The 20,079-nt window shown below is 42.2% G+C and overlaps 1 protein-coding gene across 1 annotated transcript in view; it reads left to right on the top strand.

Moving 5' to 3' along the window:
• The window catches only part of NHS (NHS actin remodeling regulator), a gene marked incomplete at its 5' end in the record, with an annotated part of 241,744 nt that overhangs the window by 72,832 nt on the left and 148,833 nt on the right, over positions 1 to 20,079 (top strand). The window lies entirely within an intron of this gene.

Genomic DNA, 20,079 nt, shown 5'->3' with positions numbered 1-20,079 from the left:
CCAAAACACAGGGTTCAAGAGTGAGGTCAGAGAAACATTTGTGTATAGTCTTAAATGCACAGTCTGTTCTAGGCAGGTTTTCATATTGATCTTTTTTAAACCTCAGCTCTCCTCTATTTGTTTTACTTTTGAAAACATAATGGTTATGAAATGAAGCAGAGTTACCAATATCTGACAAACAAAGAGGATGGATTTGGTTTCTTTTCTGTTTTTTTCTTTTAACCTTCAGCACAAGTAATTACTTGCTTTAAAAGTATACTACTTTAGAGGCAAAAGTTTCACCAGGAGTTCAAGCAGTGATGGAGTTTGAAGTGCCTTAATTGTAGCAATACAAGAATTATTCACTGGCCTGCTGTACTCTATACAGCTAATAAATACCTGTAGACTGTGTGTCATAAACATCACCAGTTTTATTCAGAGACAGGAAGCATGATGTTTAAAAACAAGTAAACCTCTTCTGTCACCCCAGGAAACCTGTGGGATAAACAAAAAGCCTTGAGAACTGTACAAGCAACTTTTTGTAAAGGGAAATATGTCTTGAGATACAGTACAGGATGCTCATCTCATGCACCGAGTGCCTCTTCAGCTGTTTGAACAACACAACTCCTGTTATACCAGCTTGCTAATAATATTCAGTGCTGGCCTGCAGGCAAGTCTCACACTTCTCCTGCACCTGGTTATTTCATTGTGTATCACCACTTCAGCCCTGTGTCACCACTCCCTAAAAGCAAAGGCAGCTCTTCTCCAACTAACCTTACAGCTTTCACGTGAGTTCTACTTTTTGCAGCAATTCCAAGCCTGTTGAGAAGTTTGTCTCCTATTGTGGAGGGATCTTCTGTAAAACCAACAGCTCTTCAGTTTTCCTGTTCTGGTTTTATCACCTCTGGAGATGGGATTTTCTGTGAATGGGATGAAAAAAAATCCACTGATTTACTATACAGAGGCTTCTGTCTGGTATCTATTATTAAATATCTATCTCCAAAACTCACGAAAGTCTTTATTGAAAGAATACAATTAAGGTTTCAGAAAAAAAGTGTGTGGAAAACACCAGAACTGATGTTGTTCATGCAGCCTTACTTCAGCCAACAGAGAGGTGTTTGTTACACTGCAGTCTTCATTCACATGCTGAGATGTTGCACTTTGGTGCAGGAGGATTAATATGGCTAAAGACCTTTTATATTTGGAAGGAGTGTTTGACAGTGTCATTGACCCAACCAGATCTATTTTAGGAAGATAGTGAAGCAGTCCTCTGGGCTCCTTGCATATTCACTGGAAAGAGGTAGGTGTTTTTAAGAAAGGTCTTCAGTGTCCCTCCCCAGAGTTAAGACACTGTGTTAGGAAGGCTGGATCCTTCCCTCCAGTCTTCTCATGTTTTTTTTTCAATACAAATAAAAGATTGAGTTCTGTTTTTCTGTTCTTTCTGACCCAACCTTCTGCTTCTTCCCTGCTGTTGTGAAACGAAGCCAGTACACAGCGCTGATGTCATGGTCTGCTAAGGAGGCAACACCCACTGGCCTTGAAAGCTGCGTGCATCCCCATCCCTGGCGTGGCACAGATGGGCTGAGTGTGACAGCCAGGTCGGTCCTTACCCCTTCTCACAGCCCCCAGTGCCTCTTCCCTCCAGCTGCCCCACTCCCAGCTGGCTCATTTCTCCCCAGAGATGTGTCTGTCAGGGCAGGGGCACCGGTGGCTGCTGCATGCCACAGGCAGTGGGTGGAGGCCAGGTGAAGGTCTGTAAGCTCTCAGTGTGTTCAAACAGGAGAGGGAGGAGAGCTGCATGTTGCAGGCAAAGCTGGCTTTGCAAAAGTCATTAGAAAGCACTTCTATGGGGGAAGCACAGGGGTGGGGAAATCCCATCTGTCTTGCTTTGAGAGGTTTGAAATGAAATGTTAAACCTCCAAATGCTGGTCCAGGACATGAGCAGCACCTCCACCCAAAATCCTAATGTCTTCCAAATGAGCCTGGGTTTCAAGCAAGTGTCAGATGACCTGACCAAGGAAACAGAATGCGAAGGTGGCTCTGTGTTAACCCTGCAGTGGCTGCCACAAGCCCTGTCTGTTACTGGTTTGGGGACCTGCTGCAGCTCCTTCAGGGCACTGCTGTGCTCACACTGCCACTGCCCGAGGGAGGGCAGATTCTGTGCTGCCAGTCTGGAGTGTGTGGTGCAGCTGAGTTATGGGCTGGGGCAGGAGATGGCCTAACAAAGTTTGGGAGAGAAGGGAGTGCCCATGAAACACTTGCCATCCTCATGCTCTCTTGCAGCTGGCAGTACAGTCCCATTTTGGTCATTAGGGCATTGGGAGATGGAGACTGGTGAAGCCGTGGGTTTGCTCTGGGATTTTGGTCAAGCTGGTTCCCTCTCTGCACTGTTCCCCAGCAGGTTCTGTCATACCCATTTAAGCAATCCAAGGCACAGTACCCTACAGGGCTGGGAGAGCTGCTCCCATGGTGTTTGTGCCTGTGTGTATGAGTTTGTGTCACAGCTGGTGACACTAATTTCCACCACTAGACACAGGCACAGGCCTGACACAAGTGGGGGAAGAGGAGGTTCCTTGTTCTTTAGACATTGTCATTTCTGCTTGTCAGGTGTGAGTGAATCTGATGTCAGCTGACTCATTGCATGAGCTATATGGGCAGTAGCTTCCTTGGGACACTTTGTGGAGCTGAATTTGGCTCTTGTTTCCTGGACTAAAGTTCTTCTTGGTGATTCAGCAGCTTCTATTCTCCATTGGAGCAGGGAGGGGTGAAAGAACAGAAGGGTACAAAAACCAAAGAAATCAAGAAGCAGCTTTTTCATGAAGACTTGAATTGTGTTTTACTGTTTCTTAACCATGTCCTTGGTCTTAATGCAATTAGTGTAGTCTGAGGTAACATGAATTCATTCAGCTTTCTTGCCTTCAGGACTAAATTGGTTTCTCAGGGAGATCTGGAAATCCCTTCCCTAACCCATTACTGTGCAACATGATATGATGTGTATAAAGGGGAGCACTGAAGCTGAGCTTAAGAGAATAGACTCAGCTGCATGAAAATACCTGCATGTCCAACTCCCACTAATCAGGTATCCAAGTATATTTGTTTTCTGGGCTGAGGTGATGTAATCTGAAGAGAGGGAATAGGCCAAAGAAAGCTTCCCTTTCTTTTCCCTAATGGAATAAAAGCATTTTTTATCAGGAAAAGCAGAAAATTTACTTGCATGTATTAAATCAAGCTGCCTTTTCTGGTATCTATTCCATAGCTGCCTATTCTGCTATGTCCTCTCCCTTCCAGATGCTGCCCAGGCTCTCCAGTTGGCCCTGCATGTGCCTGAGGGGAATGGCATGACCTTGCTGTGTGATCAGAGCTGCTTCAGCTAAGCAAAGGGCATGGGTTACAGAAGGAGACTGAAGTATTTAGACAGACAATCTTGGGCTGCTCCTGTGAGAAATAAAGGAGCAAACAGTTTTGAAGCAAGAGTCAAGACCAAACAATATCTTTTTGCAGGAAAGATGAAGTTTATTTTGTATCAGTATCTGTGAGTATTTCCAAATGGAAAAAAAACTTCACTTTTTAGTGTAGAACCAAAGCGTTTTATTTTCTGGATGCCAGAATTTCATTGGTGGGTTTCTATGAAAATTGAAAAATGTCAGCCAAAAGTAGACAGTTCACTGTAAAACTCTTGTTTTTCATTTAAAAAAGCAGCCTGAATAGGAGAATCGTGTAGTTGCTCCTTGGCATCACAGCATTTGTACAGCAGCCCTGGAATGTGCATTCCGTGTATGAATGAAGAAATGCTCACTGTAACTATCTCTTGGGACATGCAGGAGAAGGGGATGTGCTGGCATGGATCATTCTGTAAAATGCTAACTATGAAGACAGGAAGGGAATACTTATGCTTGTTTTACTGCTCTGGCAAAATTAAATGTACTTTTTGTTATTTCCATTAAGAAAGAGTGGAGATACTTTTTCATGAGGGACATAGGTGCTGATTTGCTGCAGTGGAACATTTCCCTTGCTGTTCCTCTGTTGACATTGATTATTTATGCCACTTGTGCCTTAGTTGCTGTACAAGAATTCTGCCCTGGAAACCCTGACAGTTCCCTGGGGATACAGGACTGCTTCTCACTCCAGGAGACGCTGTCTCAGCTGGGCACTGGCAGCTGAAGGCACCCCAGCCCTCCTGCTCCTTCTCCCGCTGTGCCACAGTGGGTAGGATGGAGAGAGAGGATGTTGTGCCGCCAAGTGCGGTGTCTGCTCACTGTCTCCTGGGCAGACAGTTCTTGGGGTGCTGGGCTGGAGAAGGCCAGAGGGAATGTCCCTACCTTGCTCTGCCTGCCTGCTGATTGGCAAGGGAGTGGGGTGCTCAGTGGGGTCAGCTTTTCTTTTCCCATACCTTTTCTCCCAGTTCTGCACAGAGGAGTGGGAAAGTGCATCCCTTGGGACTCCCTTGGTTGGACTGGCAAGACTGTTGTCTAGTCAAGCCCCAAATAAGCAGTGAAGGAAGTGGGAAAGGACAGGAACTTGGATGTTGTGTCACAGTGGGTTCAGCTAAGTGTCTATCTTGGGATATGCTTGTTTGTTTGGCATTTTTTTCCTTGTTTTTTTCAAACTTTGATAAGGCTTTTGCTCTTACTGCTGTTTTTGGCCATCAGCCTGCACATGCATCTAAGCAAAACCAGACTTTTCATTTTTATTTTCTTTAAAAGGAAATCAGAGCTTTTTATAGACACTTAATGTAGGGAAGCAAAAAATTTGATGCTGACACTTCATTACAACCATAGCTCTTCCCATCTTCTCAAAGCACTGCCGTACACCAAGGTGATCCCAATTCACCCAAGCTCCACTATGATAAAGCTGTAAAGAGAAGAAAGCTTTGGAGAGCAAAAAATCCTGATGTAACCAGCTTCACTGTGCTGGGACTAAATGACAGGGAGATGGGTGGGAAAGGGGAGGCTCCCAGCCCCATGCTGCTGCTCAGAGGGCTCCTTGGCTGTTCCTATTTACATCACAAGCAGTTGGCTCCATGCACTCCGTCTGTGTGAAGGAGATGATGTGTTTGTCTTTTGTGCCAATATGGAACAATAAACTTTGTCCCTCCTCTTTTTCAAAATAGATTCATAGTTTGGATAAATGAATAAATAAATAAACACACACACACAGAGGCATATACAGATTTATACTGCTACATATTTGGAAATAGTGGTGAGGACATTATCAGCCTGGACCCAAGTATCACAGCAATATTTATCAAACTGTTTCTGGTTTTCAGGTCAACTGGGGATTGTTAAGAGCAGCCCAGGATGTAATTAATCTTCCTTATCTTGTTTTTCAATGTTTCTGCCACTTATGTGTCCTTCAGTTTGCTCAGTGGCCTAATCTGAAGATGTGCTTTGTGTTCCTCTTCCAGAATGACTTCTAGAAAGGCAGACAGAGTATTTCTCAAGCTCCACCTAGTTGTGCAAAACACACCATAGTCATCATGATTATCAATATAATTTATCAGCATAAAATTAAAACAGAAAACTGTAATTTTTTATCAGGAAAACAGTAATTTCCCAATCCTTGAACTCAAAAGACATATCCTAAATAAATCTTGAACAGGAAGAAAATTTGTGACGAGCAAGGAACAAGTGTAAAATACATATTTTTATTAGAAATTGCTTACTCCAAAGCAACATATTTGAGCAAGAGTGTGTGACACGACCCATCACTTGGTTTTCTTAACGATTCTCTTTGCCTGAGTAATGACAGTTGTGTTCTGTAGGCAAATGGAGTCCTGAGTATTTAGTCTCAATAAATCACTCAGATGAGAACTTTCTAAGGAAAAAATGGATGGGTTTGGAAGGAACTTGCCTACAGTTCTAAATAAGGGTGGTCTTCATTGAGGTTTCCATAGTGAAAGCTGGAGTGTATAAAGGGGAGTCTGGCAGGCTCTCCAACAGCCAAATTCCACCTTCCCATAAATGGTCGAAAGTCCCTTTACACCTGTGGGGAATGTGGTCTGTCATTACCCCAAACAGTGTTAACTGTTTTCACACCCTGCCTAATGATTTATTTTTGCCAGAGGTCTCCATTTGTTATCCCTGTCAGTGATGGTGTGATGATGGGGCCAGTTAAAGGCCCTTGCTGGGGAGCTGGTTGGGATCAGGAGGGATTAGGAATCCTTTGCCTGAGATTTGCAAACTAGAAAAACTCGAACATTCATACTTGACAGTAATTATATGGCAGATCCCCCGAAGAGCGATACTGTGGAAATACCCTGAGGAAAGCAAGCTGGGAGATACAGCTCTGTTTTGCAAGGGAAAGCAGAATACTGACTGGGCTTTTGACTAGTGTTTGTTTGGATTCAGTGCTTGCAGAACAAGATAAACACACCCATCCAAGGAATATTTGGAGGTAGCATCATTTGCTAAGTTGTGTCAAAAGGAAAAATGACACAATTAAACAAAAAATTCCCTTGTGCTTTCTCCTAAATCCTGTCTCTCTTATTATCATTGTAGTTAGGACAGGATGCTCATGTTTGACAGGATGGTGCCTTCATCTATTTTATTCTTCCTCTCGTATACAGTTGCAATACTTACATTGCTATTTATACTTTTCTGCACAGCTCTGATGTTTGCTTTTTCTTATGACGTATTAACATGAAATAAGTGCTAGGAACTAATGATGTTGCTAGAGTAAGATATCAGGATATCAGGTAATAGAAAAAAATCAGAAGAGAAAACCTGTTTCAGTCTCAGGGTTACATATTTCTATAACTCACAGCAAACATAAAAATAAATCTACATGGTGGTGAATTCTCTATTAGAAAAAAAGCATGTGAAAATTTCCAAAACAGTCAACTAATTTCTGCATGCTGCAGCTCATCTATAAGAAGGAGCTTAAAGGTAGACTGGTGAGTATAAATTTCTAAATCAGAGATCATTATTTTTCTCTCATAACAAAATTGGGCTAATTCTGAGGTGGCTATTCCAAAATAAGAATGGAATTTAAACAGAAAGAGTTAAGATTCTTACATACCCATTTTCAATTATCCTGTTTACCCACTCATGATTCTGGTCAAAACTGCATCACATGGCTGTTGGTGTGGCAGGGATGTCAGCATGGAGTGGATCAGATCCTGGCCTTGGGATGGGAGTGATGAGTGCATCTCCTTCTGGAGTGCACATGCCCAGCATTTTTTTCCTATCATATTTTAGACCAAAATGCCATAAAGAAGACAGGCAAACAGATGGCTGTAGGGGTCCCTGCAATGGACCCTCGGCAGTGGGGAGTCCTCCCCCCTGCCCCATTGCGTTTCAGAGGTTTTGGCTGTGTCTGTGTCTGCCTGGAGCTGGGGCAGCTTTGGGGTTGCAGCCTAATTCTTGAATCTTATGACCATTTCAGGGCTTGACAGGCTGAGGACAGGGGAAGATCCCCCTGAAAAGTGAGCACAACTTTGTTTCTGGTTGCTCCTTTCCTCCTAGACCTCAGCCAGTATTTTGGGGTGGCACACAGCAAATGCTGCTGCAGCAGCTGCAACAACAGGCACAGTCTGTGCTTCAGGAGGTCACTGCAAGTGGGACTTGGTGGTACTTCTGCAGCTCATTTCTGCTTTTGTTACAGCTATTTGAAGCCTTGAGGTAATTGGGAGAAGAGCTCTTCTCAACTTAAGTAGTTTGACCAAAAGAAGTTGCAGGAAGGAAGATTTCTACATGGAGATATTTCTCTTAGCTGTGGCTCCAGGGTAAATGTGTGGCAGCAAAACAGGGAATTCTGCTTTATGTGTGTGACAGTGTGAACAATTTTAGGCATCCTGACTTGGCTTGGCATACCTACTGTTTTACATTGCATCTTAATCCCAAGATTCTGGTTTTCACAAAAATCTTCAAATTCTTCTCTTCTCTTGAAATAAGTCCAAATGTCTTTTGAGCTCATATACAGCCTTTGTTTCAGCTGCCTCTCAGAACATCTTCTACACTTACTGCCTTTAAGTTGGAGCAGCTCTACCTGACAACTTGCATGTTTTCTCCCAGTTGTATAATTTAAGATGTTTGCAGCCTGTTTAGGTGTACCTCACCTTCCTTTACCCCTGTTGCTGCATCCTAGCTTGGTAGAGCTTACCTTGATCACCCCCATCATGATTTTGAAAATCACCTACAGGTCACATCAAAATATTTTCTTTTCCAATGAAAATAAGCATAACTGGCCCTCACTTCACCCTAATAATTTAGGACCCAGTAAGAGCCAAGATCTGTTTTCACTTTTTGTTGCCCTCCTCTTGCACGCTCTGAGGCAATACTATTCTCTCTGTCATACAGTGACTAATACAGAGCATCTGTTAAGCCTCCATCTTCAGAACAACAAAAGTTGGATCCCATCTCTCCTTTTTTTTTTTTTTTCATTTTCTCTGATAGTCTGCCATATATTGGTGGCTTTAATTTTCCCATTACAACCCTTAAAATCCCTTGCATCAACAAAGTGTCATGTTGTTATGGTACTTGGCATGCTCAGCTTTGCCTGATTCCTTTCTTAGGAATAAGTTTATTTTGTGTTTTTGTGTTCAACTACAATTTGTGGTGGTGAATGGAGTTACATCTAAGTGGTGATAAGACACGAGTGGTGTTCCCCAGGGATCAGGACCAGGGCCAACCCTGTTTAATATCTCCATCAATGAGCCAGGTGAGGGGTGCACCCTAAGCAAGTTTGCAGAGCAAGTTGGGTGGCTGTGGTCTACTGGAGGGTCAGAGAACTCTGCAGAGGGATCTGCACAGGCTGGGTTGATGGGCCTGGAGAGACTTTATCAACCTTTAGGGGCTCAGGGGAGACTTTATCAACCTTTAAAATACCTGGAAAGAGGTTGTAGCCAGATAGCGGTCATCCTCTTTTCCCAGGTAACAAGTGACAGGACAAGAGGAAATGGCTTTGAGTTCTGCCACGGAAGCTCTAGATGAGAAACTAGGAAATGATTTTTTCATGGCAGGGGTTGTCAGACATTGGAACAGCCTGCCCAGGAAGGTGGTGGTGTGACCATCCCTAGAAACGTTCCAAAAAGTGTGGATATGGTACCTAAGGATGATGTTTAATGACAAACATGGTGGTGGTGCTAAGTTGATAGTTGGATTTGATGATCTTAAAGGTATTTTCCAACTTGAAAGATTCTATGATTCTCTGGTTTGCTGACTGAACCAAATTCTTCAGCACTGAGAGTGCTCAGCCTAGATTTGATGCTTAGATTAGAGCCTGAATCCAAATTAAGGTATTCTCTTTAGTGTTTCTTCATTGACATCAGTGTAAAGGTACAGGCTCAGTACTGTGAACCAAAAGCAGGTCTAAAGGGCACAGATTATCACTGCCCTCGTGTAAGAGCCCTAATCACAGGCACTGTAGGTCATGCTGATGCTTTGTTCTGACACAGAAACAATGCTTGGGGCAAGTGGGATGGGATAACCCTTGTAAATCTGACCTCTGCATTCAGTACCCTTTCCCCACCATATTTTTTATATCTTTTTTGGATTCTTGCTCCAAAGCCACTGTTCTGTCCTTTTACTTTGCAATTTTTAACTTTCTGTTTGTCGCCATTAGTCATGTCGGATGCTCGGCCTTTCAAAACTTTGTTTGAAAAAATCTAACTTTAGTGTGCTATGCAGCATCTGTCACACTTTTCTTATCTTCCACAGCAGCATTATCTTCAAAGATATCCAGCAGGTTAGTTAAGCATGACCTCCTGTGTCTAAATGTATGCTGGCTGTCCTTCATCAAACTGTCTTTCCAGGTGTTCTCATGTCACATCCCTGAAAGTTTTCCTGTGCCAGATGGTAATCCTACCTCTCTGTAATTTCCTGATCCAGTTCTTGACCTCTTTTGGGGGTAGGGGAAGGAAGTCAGAGTGCCACTTTGAGTTTAAAACTTTCTACCAGACACAGGGTACTTTATTACAGTATCTGCTTTACCCCCTCATTTATCACTGTTCTTGCTCAGTCTCATTAATAGGGGCTGACAATTAATGGCCACTTAATCCATATCCCACTTTCCAAACCAGTTGGTGTCTCAGAGGGATCACAGAGTTTATATAATTGAGAGGATACCTTGGTGCTTTGCCAGAAAACCAAAAGCCAACACTGATGTACTCAAAAAGAACAATGTTGTAGCTGCCCTTATTTACTAAAGATGAAAAAGCTTGAATAAATGGCTCAGACCTCCTGCACTAGTATGCAGAGCCTTGGGTTTTTTCGGAGAGATGTGTTCATGGATGGTTTATTTCATTGAATTGCAGTAGTTATGATGGTAAAAATGGTGTTGGTGCCGTGTTTTGGCCTTGGATAAACAACTTGCAGTGCAGAAACACTTTTTTAAAATAAGGTGAGCTGTCCTGTAGGTGATGGGCATTTCCTCTTCTGTATGCCAGACTGGAGATTTTTTTTCCTACTACAGAATGCCATGCCATTTCTTAACTCTTCTTTTCTTACATGTTAATGGACTGCAGTCCATGAAAATATTTTTTTCACCTTGGTTTATTTTTAAGCTGGTGTCTTAAATGGAAGAACTGAACCACAGACCAGATGCAGGGATCTCCATTCCTCCTTTTCAGTGAGTCAAAGGTTCACATTTCTCAGCTTATCACTGTGGGTGAGACATCAGGAATAAGAAAGATAATTAGTGTGAGTAGGTGTGGAGGGGTCTTCTTTCTTGTGGCTGTACAGAAACAGAGAGTAGAAATGAAAGAATAATGTGACAGATCAATTATATCATAATAGAAAGTACAGAAAATTTGTATTAGAAAACATGCAAGTAAAGACAAATGCTATTCTTCACTGATTTCCAAATTCTTGGCTCTTTTTTTAAATATTAGATTAGTCCCATTTTAGGTCCATGAGAAATGAAAGTATACTCCTGGGTTTCCATGCTGAATGCTATATTCAAGAGGCCATGATAATATTTAAGTAAACCTCTTTCCCTGTCTATTAAATACCCAGAGCAAAAGCCTTGCATGCTTCTGCAGGTCAGAGTAACTGGAATTACCTTCATAGAGCACCCTCATTTGCTTTTTAATTAACCTCCATGCCCTTAATGTTGTGATAATTAAGGGATGTATTTAAGATCTCAGATCAGCAGTACATGTACTGCGATCAAATACAGGAGATCTTCTCTGGATAAGGGGATTTGTTGAGTCAAGGCCAAAGAGCAGACTCTCTTTGCAGTCAATTGGTCAGTATGATAAATGGGCTTTAGTCCTTTTCCACACAAGAGCAAAAGCTTGCAGGTAATTTTATGCATACAGGGGATGGGAGTTCTGCTGCTGATTGCCCCTGCATGAGCAGCAGCTCTTTGTAACATTTAAAGAAAAGTTGGTGTGCAAGGCATTGAGGCACTGGGGCCATAGGATGAACTTGGCCTTGAATAAAACAAGCCTTGCTTTCTTCCCCTCAGTTCCCATTCACTGCTGCTTCAGTTAGAAAGCTGCCAGTATTTCTAGACTTTGGGAGGACTGTGCCTCCAGGTCAGGCTCTTCAAAGCCCAAAGGTGGGTGAAATGCTTAGGAGATGCCCAAATCATCATTAACATTTTGGTCCCTTATCTCTGTGAAGTAACTGCATAGTTTTATATGTTTCTCTTATGAAGCCTTTACAACCCTTTTTCTCCCCCAAGTTTTGCATTTATTGCTTTCATGTACTCATCCTCTTTAGAGATAGGCCAAAAAAAAGGCAGAAGCATGAATATAAAACTGAGAAAATTCTTTCGACAAACATTATTACCACAAACCTGCATACCAGTCTGTTTTGTTACTATAGCAGCAGCCCTGGTGAGGTATGTTCAAGCTGTGAGGCCATAAATCAAGTGCAGACCTTCTAGTTGGATCCAGTAGGATCCTGTTCTTCAGTCTTCCCCTACCTGTGTTTACTGGTTTGGATACAGGCACGTCTGAGGCATAATTTATAGAGGAAATCACTTTCCTCTCCAGACACAAGCCAGAAATGCCAAATTTTATGGCTCCATCAGCTGAGAAGACATTTTCTCTTGTGAGTCAGCTTCATTCTGGTTGTTTAATAGCTATTAGTAAATGCAGAGGCCTGAAAGCCTCCAACTCATTCTTTTTAAAAATTACCAGAATGTAAATTTGTATTCAACATTTGTTTGGAAACAATCCAGAAAAATTTGGATTGCCTCTTCATTGTTAGGCAAATAACTGTATGAACAGCCTGCTCAGTTTTGCTAGAGGAACAAATGTGGACTGAAATGATTGGCAAGACACAAATAATTGGTTTGGCCATTAGCCTGGTTTGGCTTTTTGGTCAGTTTGTCTGTCTTTGTTTCTTTCTCCAAATAAAATAAATGAGCTTCCCAGTTCATCTTTCATTTTCAGTAGAGCAAGTCTAGCCAGTTACTTTTCTTCCATGATTGATCAAAAGATCCAGAAACAGAAATGCAACCTAACCATGTGCGGTATTTGAAGGAAGTCTGTCACTTTTTTTTTTATTAAATTGATTAATTGCAGGAAACTCCAGTTTCTGACTGACATACTATTCTGCAGATGCTCTTCAGAGAAAGGGATTATTCCTTCAAGAAATTTACCATGTGTTGGGGTTCCATGTGTTGGGTTTCCTTAGGTCTTTTTCTACATTTTGCCATGCTTTTTGAAGCAGGGTAGAATATAGGTGAGTAGAAATTCATGTTAATGTAACTCTCAGCTTTCTTTGGCTCACAGTTATTTTAATGTGATAAAATGCCAGTGGAGCAAACATGGTCTGTATGGTCTTTTGCTGATGGACATGGCATCTATGCTGACAAGGCTTGAACATCTAATTTCCACTGGCAAATGGGAAGGCTTAAGCATGACTAGAGGTGACAGGCCATGAGTTTGGTATGGACAAGAACATGCCACTCAGAAAATACACAGAATGAGCTGCAGAATAATGGAGGAAAAGATCTTTTTCCAGAATAAAGAAGAAAAACCTCCTTTCCCAGTGATGTCTCTCACCCCCCACCTCAATCCTCATTTGCTTTGATCTTGGGTAACTACTGAGACGTCAATATGTATAAATATGTTTTTTCTGGCTGGCTGAGTTCAATTAAAGCCACTGGTCAAAATACTGTTGGTGAACAGCTTGGTTTTGCATTCAGAGCAGTTTAGTGTTCACGCTAAATACAGGACTGTACCAGTGGTTTGGTGACTTCACTGTGTACTGCTCTTGCTCTTCCCATGCTCTTCCCCTCCATTTTCATAGCACTGCAAATGAACTCTGCTTTTTATCAGACTCTTTCATTGTGCATTCCCTTGCCCTCTTCTGTAGTGGACACAGGGCATCTGAGATGAACTTGGAGCAGGTAGCAACTGGACAGTAAGAGCTCAGTCTTTAGTGAACGTGAAATCATTCTGCAGACATGGGTCCCCTGGTTTTCATGCATTGAAGCAGCTACAATATCAGTATGATCTCATAAATTGTGTCCTCTGGGCAGTTTAGAGGTGTCTTATCTCCCCCCTTGCACTGGCTTGAATCCTGTGTACTTCACTGCATTGTATTGTTTAGTCACCTATATACACTGAATGTACCACCTGGGTTTTATTTTCAAGCTGATCTCCTTTGTGCCTTGGGCTTTATTATGGATTCAAATGGACACACCCAAACACATCCTTCTTTCTGCATACTTACCTTTTTTTTCATAAATGTTTTATTTAAACATATGACAAGTGTAGTCTTTTTAGCCATTAATTTGTTCTCATAACTTGTGCTGAACATAATCTATTACATGATTTAGCAAGGAGACTCAAAGTTTGTACTTTTTACTATTTTTACTTTTTGTTGTTGTTACTGCCTTTGTGTACAGTTCAAGATTTCTGTGGTGGGACGTACATCTATGCATGTGAGATACTTGCATCACATGTGTTTATGATTACCTTAGAGCACATTCCCAGGTTTCTGCTCCAGTGGAATAAACTGCATTTAGTTTGCAGTTCTGACCTTCTCACCTGCACTTTGCTCACTATAATCTTACTCTGCAGGAATTGCTTTGAACACCTCAATTCAATAAGGCCATTTTTATACAACACACTATTTTCTAATAAAAATAACCTGCCATAAAAATACTTTTCTTTTTTCCCCTTCGCCATCTCTTGCAGCCTCCACTGAGTCACAGCAAGGAATGAATATTGTGCTGATCTAAAACTTAAGAACCACAGGGTTAGGGCTGTATATATTAAGAACAGATTATTTCATGAATCAGCTAGGCTACAACAGAAGATGTTTCACCAAGGTCCTTGAAAGTTTTCTTTTGCAACTGGCAGGAGTAAGGAAATGTTATCACACCTTAGAAGTAAAAGAATTATGTGGTTCAAGATGTAGGATAGAAATTATTTGTCCTACTAGGGAAAAGCAGACTAAGACAAGGGACAAGGCAAAGTGGGAGGCCAGGAGATGAGCCAGGTTGTCTCTTTGCCTTTCTCTTCCATTTGTTTCCTTCATTGTCACGAGGAGAATGGTGGAATTGCTCAAACTCTCTCACTTCTATGAGCATTCCCATATGAGGTACCTATGGCTTTTATTTTCTAGAACTTACACTTTTCCTCCAAATTATCTGTTAGAGATTCAGTCCAAGAAGTTTGAGTACCATTTAATCATATCTAGTAAAAGATAACTGGTACCACAGTTGTTTCAGAAAACTCATTTTCTTTATAATCTGAATATGAAAATATTTGGTTACAAGCTTATGTTGGAATGGCATGTATAGATATTGTCACCCAGACCCTAGCAAGTAAACAGTGCATTATGTTGTCTGTCTATATACACACTGCAATTTGAACTCTTTCCAGTTTTCCATATTTTCTAACTACTATGTTGAACTCAGTAAAGTCATATAATATATGGCATTTTAAAATGTTCAGCCGTAGCATACACAGCAGATGTTTTGGGAACGCATTTTCAAGCAGAGACGTTGACTACTTTGGTGCAGTAAAACAGGAGGCACTGGCCAGGGTGTCTCTCATCCTGCCTCCTCCTTGTCCTCCCAATATTTAGTTTGGTGGTGCAGAAACTCAACAGTAAAGTCACAGGCTAAATCAGCTGTATGTCAAGAGAATCTTCTAATTTTCTCTTATGTGCCCAAAACAGTAAGGCAATTCATTTCCAAAATGCAGAGGGAGGAGTGAGAATACAGCTCTGTTTGCTCTAGGACTGGAGAACCTTGGGATGTGCTCTGAGCAGACCCAGCAAGGAAGGAGACAAAGCTAAGAAGGTAGCATGTGTCTGTTTATACCCAGTCTAGGAGTAATGTAGATCATTTTAACTGTGGGACAGCTCTGATGTAAGGACTGAAATGTGATTTGACTGAGTAAGTCTGATTGCCCTGACTTCATAATTAAGTGAGACTTAGTCAGTCTGCCTCTGACTAAGTATAACTACATCAAAAATGTAGCAACCAGTCTGTGCACAGGGCTGGTTCCAGGGGACTGATGTGGCTCTGCAGGTTCACGTTTGTTCCAAAAACAGCACCAGGGTAACTTTGTGCTGGCAGGCTTTGTGCAGGATTGGGTGTCGTTCATCCTCCCACAATTGGCATGAGGCCAGCGTAAACTCCATATCATGTGTTCTAGCTAATTCATCTTAAATGTGATTATGTGCCCTGGGCTGATCCAGATCAAATGAGTACTGAGAGCAAAGAGCCAGGATTAATGATCATGGAGGCATGACCTGAATTCAGCCATGGCTGGGACAACTTGTGATAAAGTCTGGTTGCTCTGACAGAGCTGCTCAACAGTCCTTTCCTTGGGGACCAGACCTGCGAGCAGGAAAGAATCAAGTCATTTATAGGAAAGGTTTTTCAAGGTGGTGGTGGAACTACACTTCATTCCTCTCCAAAGGTGCCTGTGTTTATTCTCCTCCTTTGAACTGTGTAACTGTACACATGGAAATTAGGAGAGCTCTGTAAAGTAGCAGCTTCTGTTTTGCTGTGGTCTCTTCAGATCTGATGACAAAAAGTTGAACCCTTCAATTGCTAGGACAGACCTGAGTGTCTCCTAAATTCCGTATTTAAGAGCCTCTTTTTGAACAAAGCTGCTGCAAGTTTCTCTCTTTCTTTCCCCAGTTTGAGGTCAGGGCTGCTCAGTGTGTTCCTGGCACCTCTCCACACTGGAATGCAGAAGTTTCTTCCTGTGCCTATTGCCTACCAGCCTGTGGTGATCACTCTCCAGAGTCCCAGCAGCTCTCCACTGCCTGGCCATGTGGTTCTCATCTGTCACAGGTGCCTGTGATGGATAAGTCTTTGGGTGGGAGACCTCTCAGGACATGGCTCTTCCTGGCAGGTCACTGCCAGGAGGACAGGAAGAGGAGGAGGATCTGTAGGTCTGCTCCCTGTAACTCAGAGGACCTTTCGACTGCAGAGCTATTGTAAGGCAGGAAAGTTCCCTGGGGGAGAGGAAAAAGCTCAGGCATTAGTCCTAGCATTGGAAGGGCTGCAGCAATGGAGAGCACACAGTAATGACCTCCTGTCTTCTTACAATCCACTTGCAACAGCCCAAACATCAGTGTTGTAAAATGAAGCTCAGATGGTGGCTGGAGAGAGGCCAAGGCTGCCTGTGCTCGTTTTTGAAAAGCTGGAGGTAGTTTTGCAGTGAGAAGCACACAAAGGTACCTGTTTGGAAACATGTGGCTGCACTTAACCATCCTGCTTCTCCACCCTGATCCTCATGCCCAAAGACTTGGTCACCTTTGGTTGCTCTTCCTCTCATGTCCCAAACCATCTGCAGTAGAAGCTTTGGCCAGACTCCCATCTTCCACCTAGAACTTTGCCATCTCCCACCCAGAACTTACCCATCTCCCTAAACACCCCTCCTATGCTTCCACAGCCTTACTTCTTTCATCTCCCTCCCTATAGCCATGCTGTCACCCACTTTGAATGGCTGCCTCTGTTTCCTCCCTTCATGCTCAAGCACCCTTATCCCCTCAGAGGTTTTCTTCTCTGCATGCTTTGCTTCCACACTGTCCTCTGACTCATTTGCCCCACCTGTGCTGCTAACCTTGCCTGCAGATTTTTATTTTTCTTTTACCAACCATACTTTAGATATGAAATCTACAGATGATCTTCAAGTAAAGTCATTTCCTGGCCCTGAAGACATTCCTTAACTCTGTTTTCTACATAGAATTACGCAGCTGAGAGACACTGGATGAGAGGAGTCAGCACTTCGTAATATTTCAGATATACAAATTGAAGCATTTGCTTGCATCTTTCTTACCATACCTTTGCATATTACTTTGGCAGACAGTGGTGAAATACTTAGATCACAAACTCCCCCAGGCAGAGAGCAGGTCCTCCTATCTGCTTTTTACTTGACACTGGTACTGTTATCACATCAGCTTCTCAGGGTGGTAATTGGGCTTGAAAATGGAGGGATTTTTTTTTTCCTCCCATAAAGTTTGTGAGATTTCAATGAAGCACATTCTCTAACACCTAAATATATTGCTTCTGAAATAGTGCCAGGGCACTTTATGACTTTTATAGTCACAGATGCTTAAGGCTTCCACTCTTCCCTTTAGCCTAGTGAAGCCAAAGGTTCCCATGTGGTAAAGGGACACAGCCCATGCCAGACTGGCACCTGATGTGGGGTTGTGAGGCATGCAGGATATGACCCCAAGGTGAGACCATGAGCAACACGTGGAAATAGTTCCCCAGGTTCACTGCAGCAGCATTAACACCTCTGCTCTACAGGATTTAGTGTACTGATATTTTTGAGTAGAAAATAGAAGTTCAGTAGCAAGTGTTCCTTAGACAGAAACCCAGTTTTCTGCATAATTGTTTTCCAGAAGAAAAATTTCTATCAGTTCTCATAATAACAGTAACGAACCTTGATCTGCTGCATTGTACACCTCCAGAATCTTTGGAGCCATTGTGGAAGGCTGTACATAGCTGAACAGCATTGAAGACTCTACATCCCTTACTGCACATACTGGGGATGGAGAGCACTATTTGAAGAAAATAAAGGTGGTCAGACTATCTGTGTAATTACCAGCAAAATCAAGGGAAGTTTGGAAATTCATTCCATCATCATATTTCTAACCTGTTTTTAAGTGACCTAGGAAATGCAGTCTCAGTGTGTGAGGCTACTGGCACAAACCACCTCTCCTTCATATGTTAGACACTGAGGGATGAGAGATGGTTTCATTTTTGAAAAATGAAATTAAAGAAACACTGAAAATATCTGTGTGTGCAACTGCCAGTGGGCAAATTTAAAGTAGTGGGTTGCTCTTCAGTATTAATCATGCTAATTTATATCTAGATGTGACTCATTTATTACTTATGAAAATCAAAACAGAATTATTTTCTTTACAGTATGTAGGAAGAGGGCAAATGCACGTGCATGTGTGTGCATGTGTGTGCATTATCAAAAGAGGGAGTTACTTCACCAGGCACACTTCTTTGCTGCCTTTCATCCCTGCAATCCACAAAACAAGAATTAATGTAAAATCAGTTTTCAATGCTTTCATTTCTCATTCATTTATTTATTTATTTAGTTATACTAAGGATTGCCTATTCCAGCAGTTTGCTTCATTTGTTTCCTGTGGATTTCTCAAGTCAAGATTTCTGACAGAATTGCAGGAGGTTTTATATTCAGCATTTTGATGTTTCCCATGTTCTGTTCATTCTCAGAAATTATCACAAGAATAGCTTGAACCAGTTTGACCTGTTTGTACGTCTCATAGCACAATGGGACTCTAATTGAGGCATCACAGATTACTGAGCTGATGCCATTATTATTTAAAAGTAGGTAGGTACCTATTAGGAATATTTATTCCCTGTCTTCTATCAAGAAAACAATCTTCTAAAGAGAGTTGTGTTTTTGTCTTATTTAGGGTATTGATTACCTACTGCTTTGAAATAAAAGGAGATTTATATGCTCTGCTGCTGGATAATCTGTGAAGGACTTTTATGGTAAGATTGAGCCCCCAGGCTGGGAGCCAAGAAGAGAGAGGATGTTTTGCAGCTTGGCTTTACCTTTCTCACATGATTCATTGGATGCTATTTACATCTCTTTGTACCTCTGCTGAGTTCTCGATTTCACAAGAAAGTTGTAATCATTGTAATTGTCAGGATGCTGAGTTCTCTGGCCTCCTGGGCCTGCAGGAATTCTTACCGTGATAAGGAGAATATGTGCAATAGTTCTGCTTTGCTGGCAGGCCCAGGTGTGCAGAAGTCATGTCCAAGTCACCTGAGATTTGCTTAAAATAGAAAAGGAAAAAAAGTCACTATTGTTATTATTATTCTATAACATTTTGAAGTGTTTCAAGTCTTTTTCATTAATCTGCAGTGAGATTATCTAGAAGAAATTTAGTTTTAAATCAAAACAGGCAATCAGGTGATACCAAGACCTGAGGCTTCTAGCAGACCAGCAGACACTGTCGTTAAAATGGCAAGGGTCAATGTCTAGTGCATTACAACTAGTACACAGTTCTGTAGACCATAGAATTATTAAGGTTGGAAAAGATCCCTAAGATCACTGAATCCAACCATTGGGATGTTCTTCCCAGGAAAAGAAACGTGGAGATGCAGGAGGAGCAGTGAAGAAACCTGTATGTTCCATAGTGGCAGCAGTAATTTCCCTCAGCTTTGATAAATGGAGATACTGTGGGAAATTGTAAGAAGGGGAAAAAAAGCACAGTTTGAAAAAAAAGGCAGAGGACTGAATCTTCCTACTTTCAGACACATGCAGAGTTAAGGGGTTGCAAAGATGCTGAAGAATTTAAAATTCCTATCAGCGTGTCAGTAGGCGTGTTTTGCGCTGCTTTGCACTGACTGCATCTGAAGGAAGCCCCGAGTAACATGTTTGTGGGAGCAGGGGTGGAGGTAAAGGAGCACTGTCTCCCAGGCTTTTCATGGAGTAGTAACACCATACTTTGTGTTGGCGTGAGCAGCTGAGTGCAGGCTGTGAATTCTCTCTCCAGAGCCCGGAATTCCCTGCCTACTCCATGGTCTGCCCTGCTGGAACGCTGCTCTCCCTGCTGGTGCTGGGTGCAGAGCAGAGCTGCTCCTGCCTGTTGGTGGTTGGTTGTCATTGGACACATCACCTTTGACTCGGTGGAGGATGGGAGCCAAACTTACTTGTAAGGATTCAAAGATGATAGAAATCAAGCTCTT

The sequence above is a fragment of the Fringilla coelebs genome (assembly GCF_963513975.1).
Source record: "Fringilla coelebs genome assembly, chromosome: 2".
NCBI lineage: Eukaryota > Metazoa > Chordata > Aves > Passeriformes > Fringillidae > Fringilla > Fringilla coelebs.
Note: the sequence above shows the minus strand (reverse complement) of the source record. Positions and strands in the feature narration are given on the sequence as shown.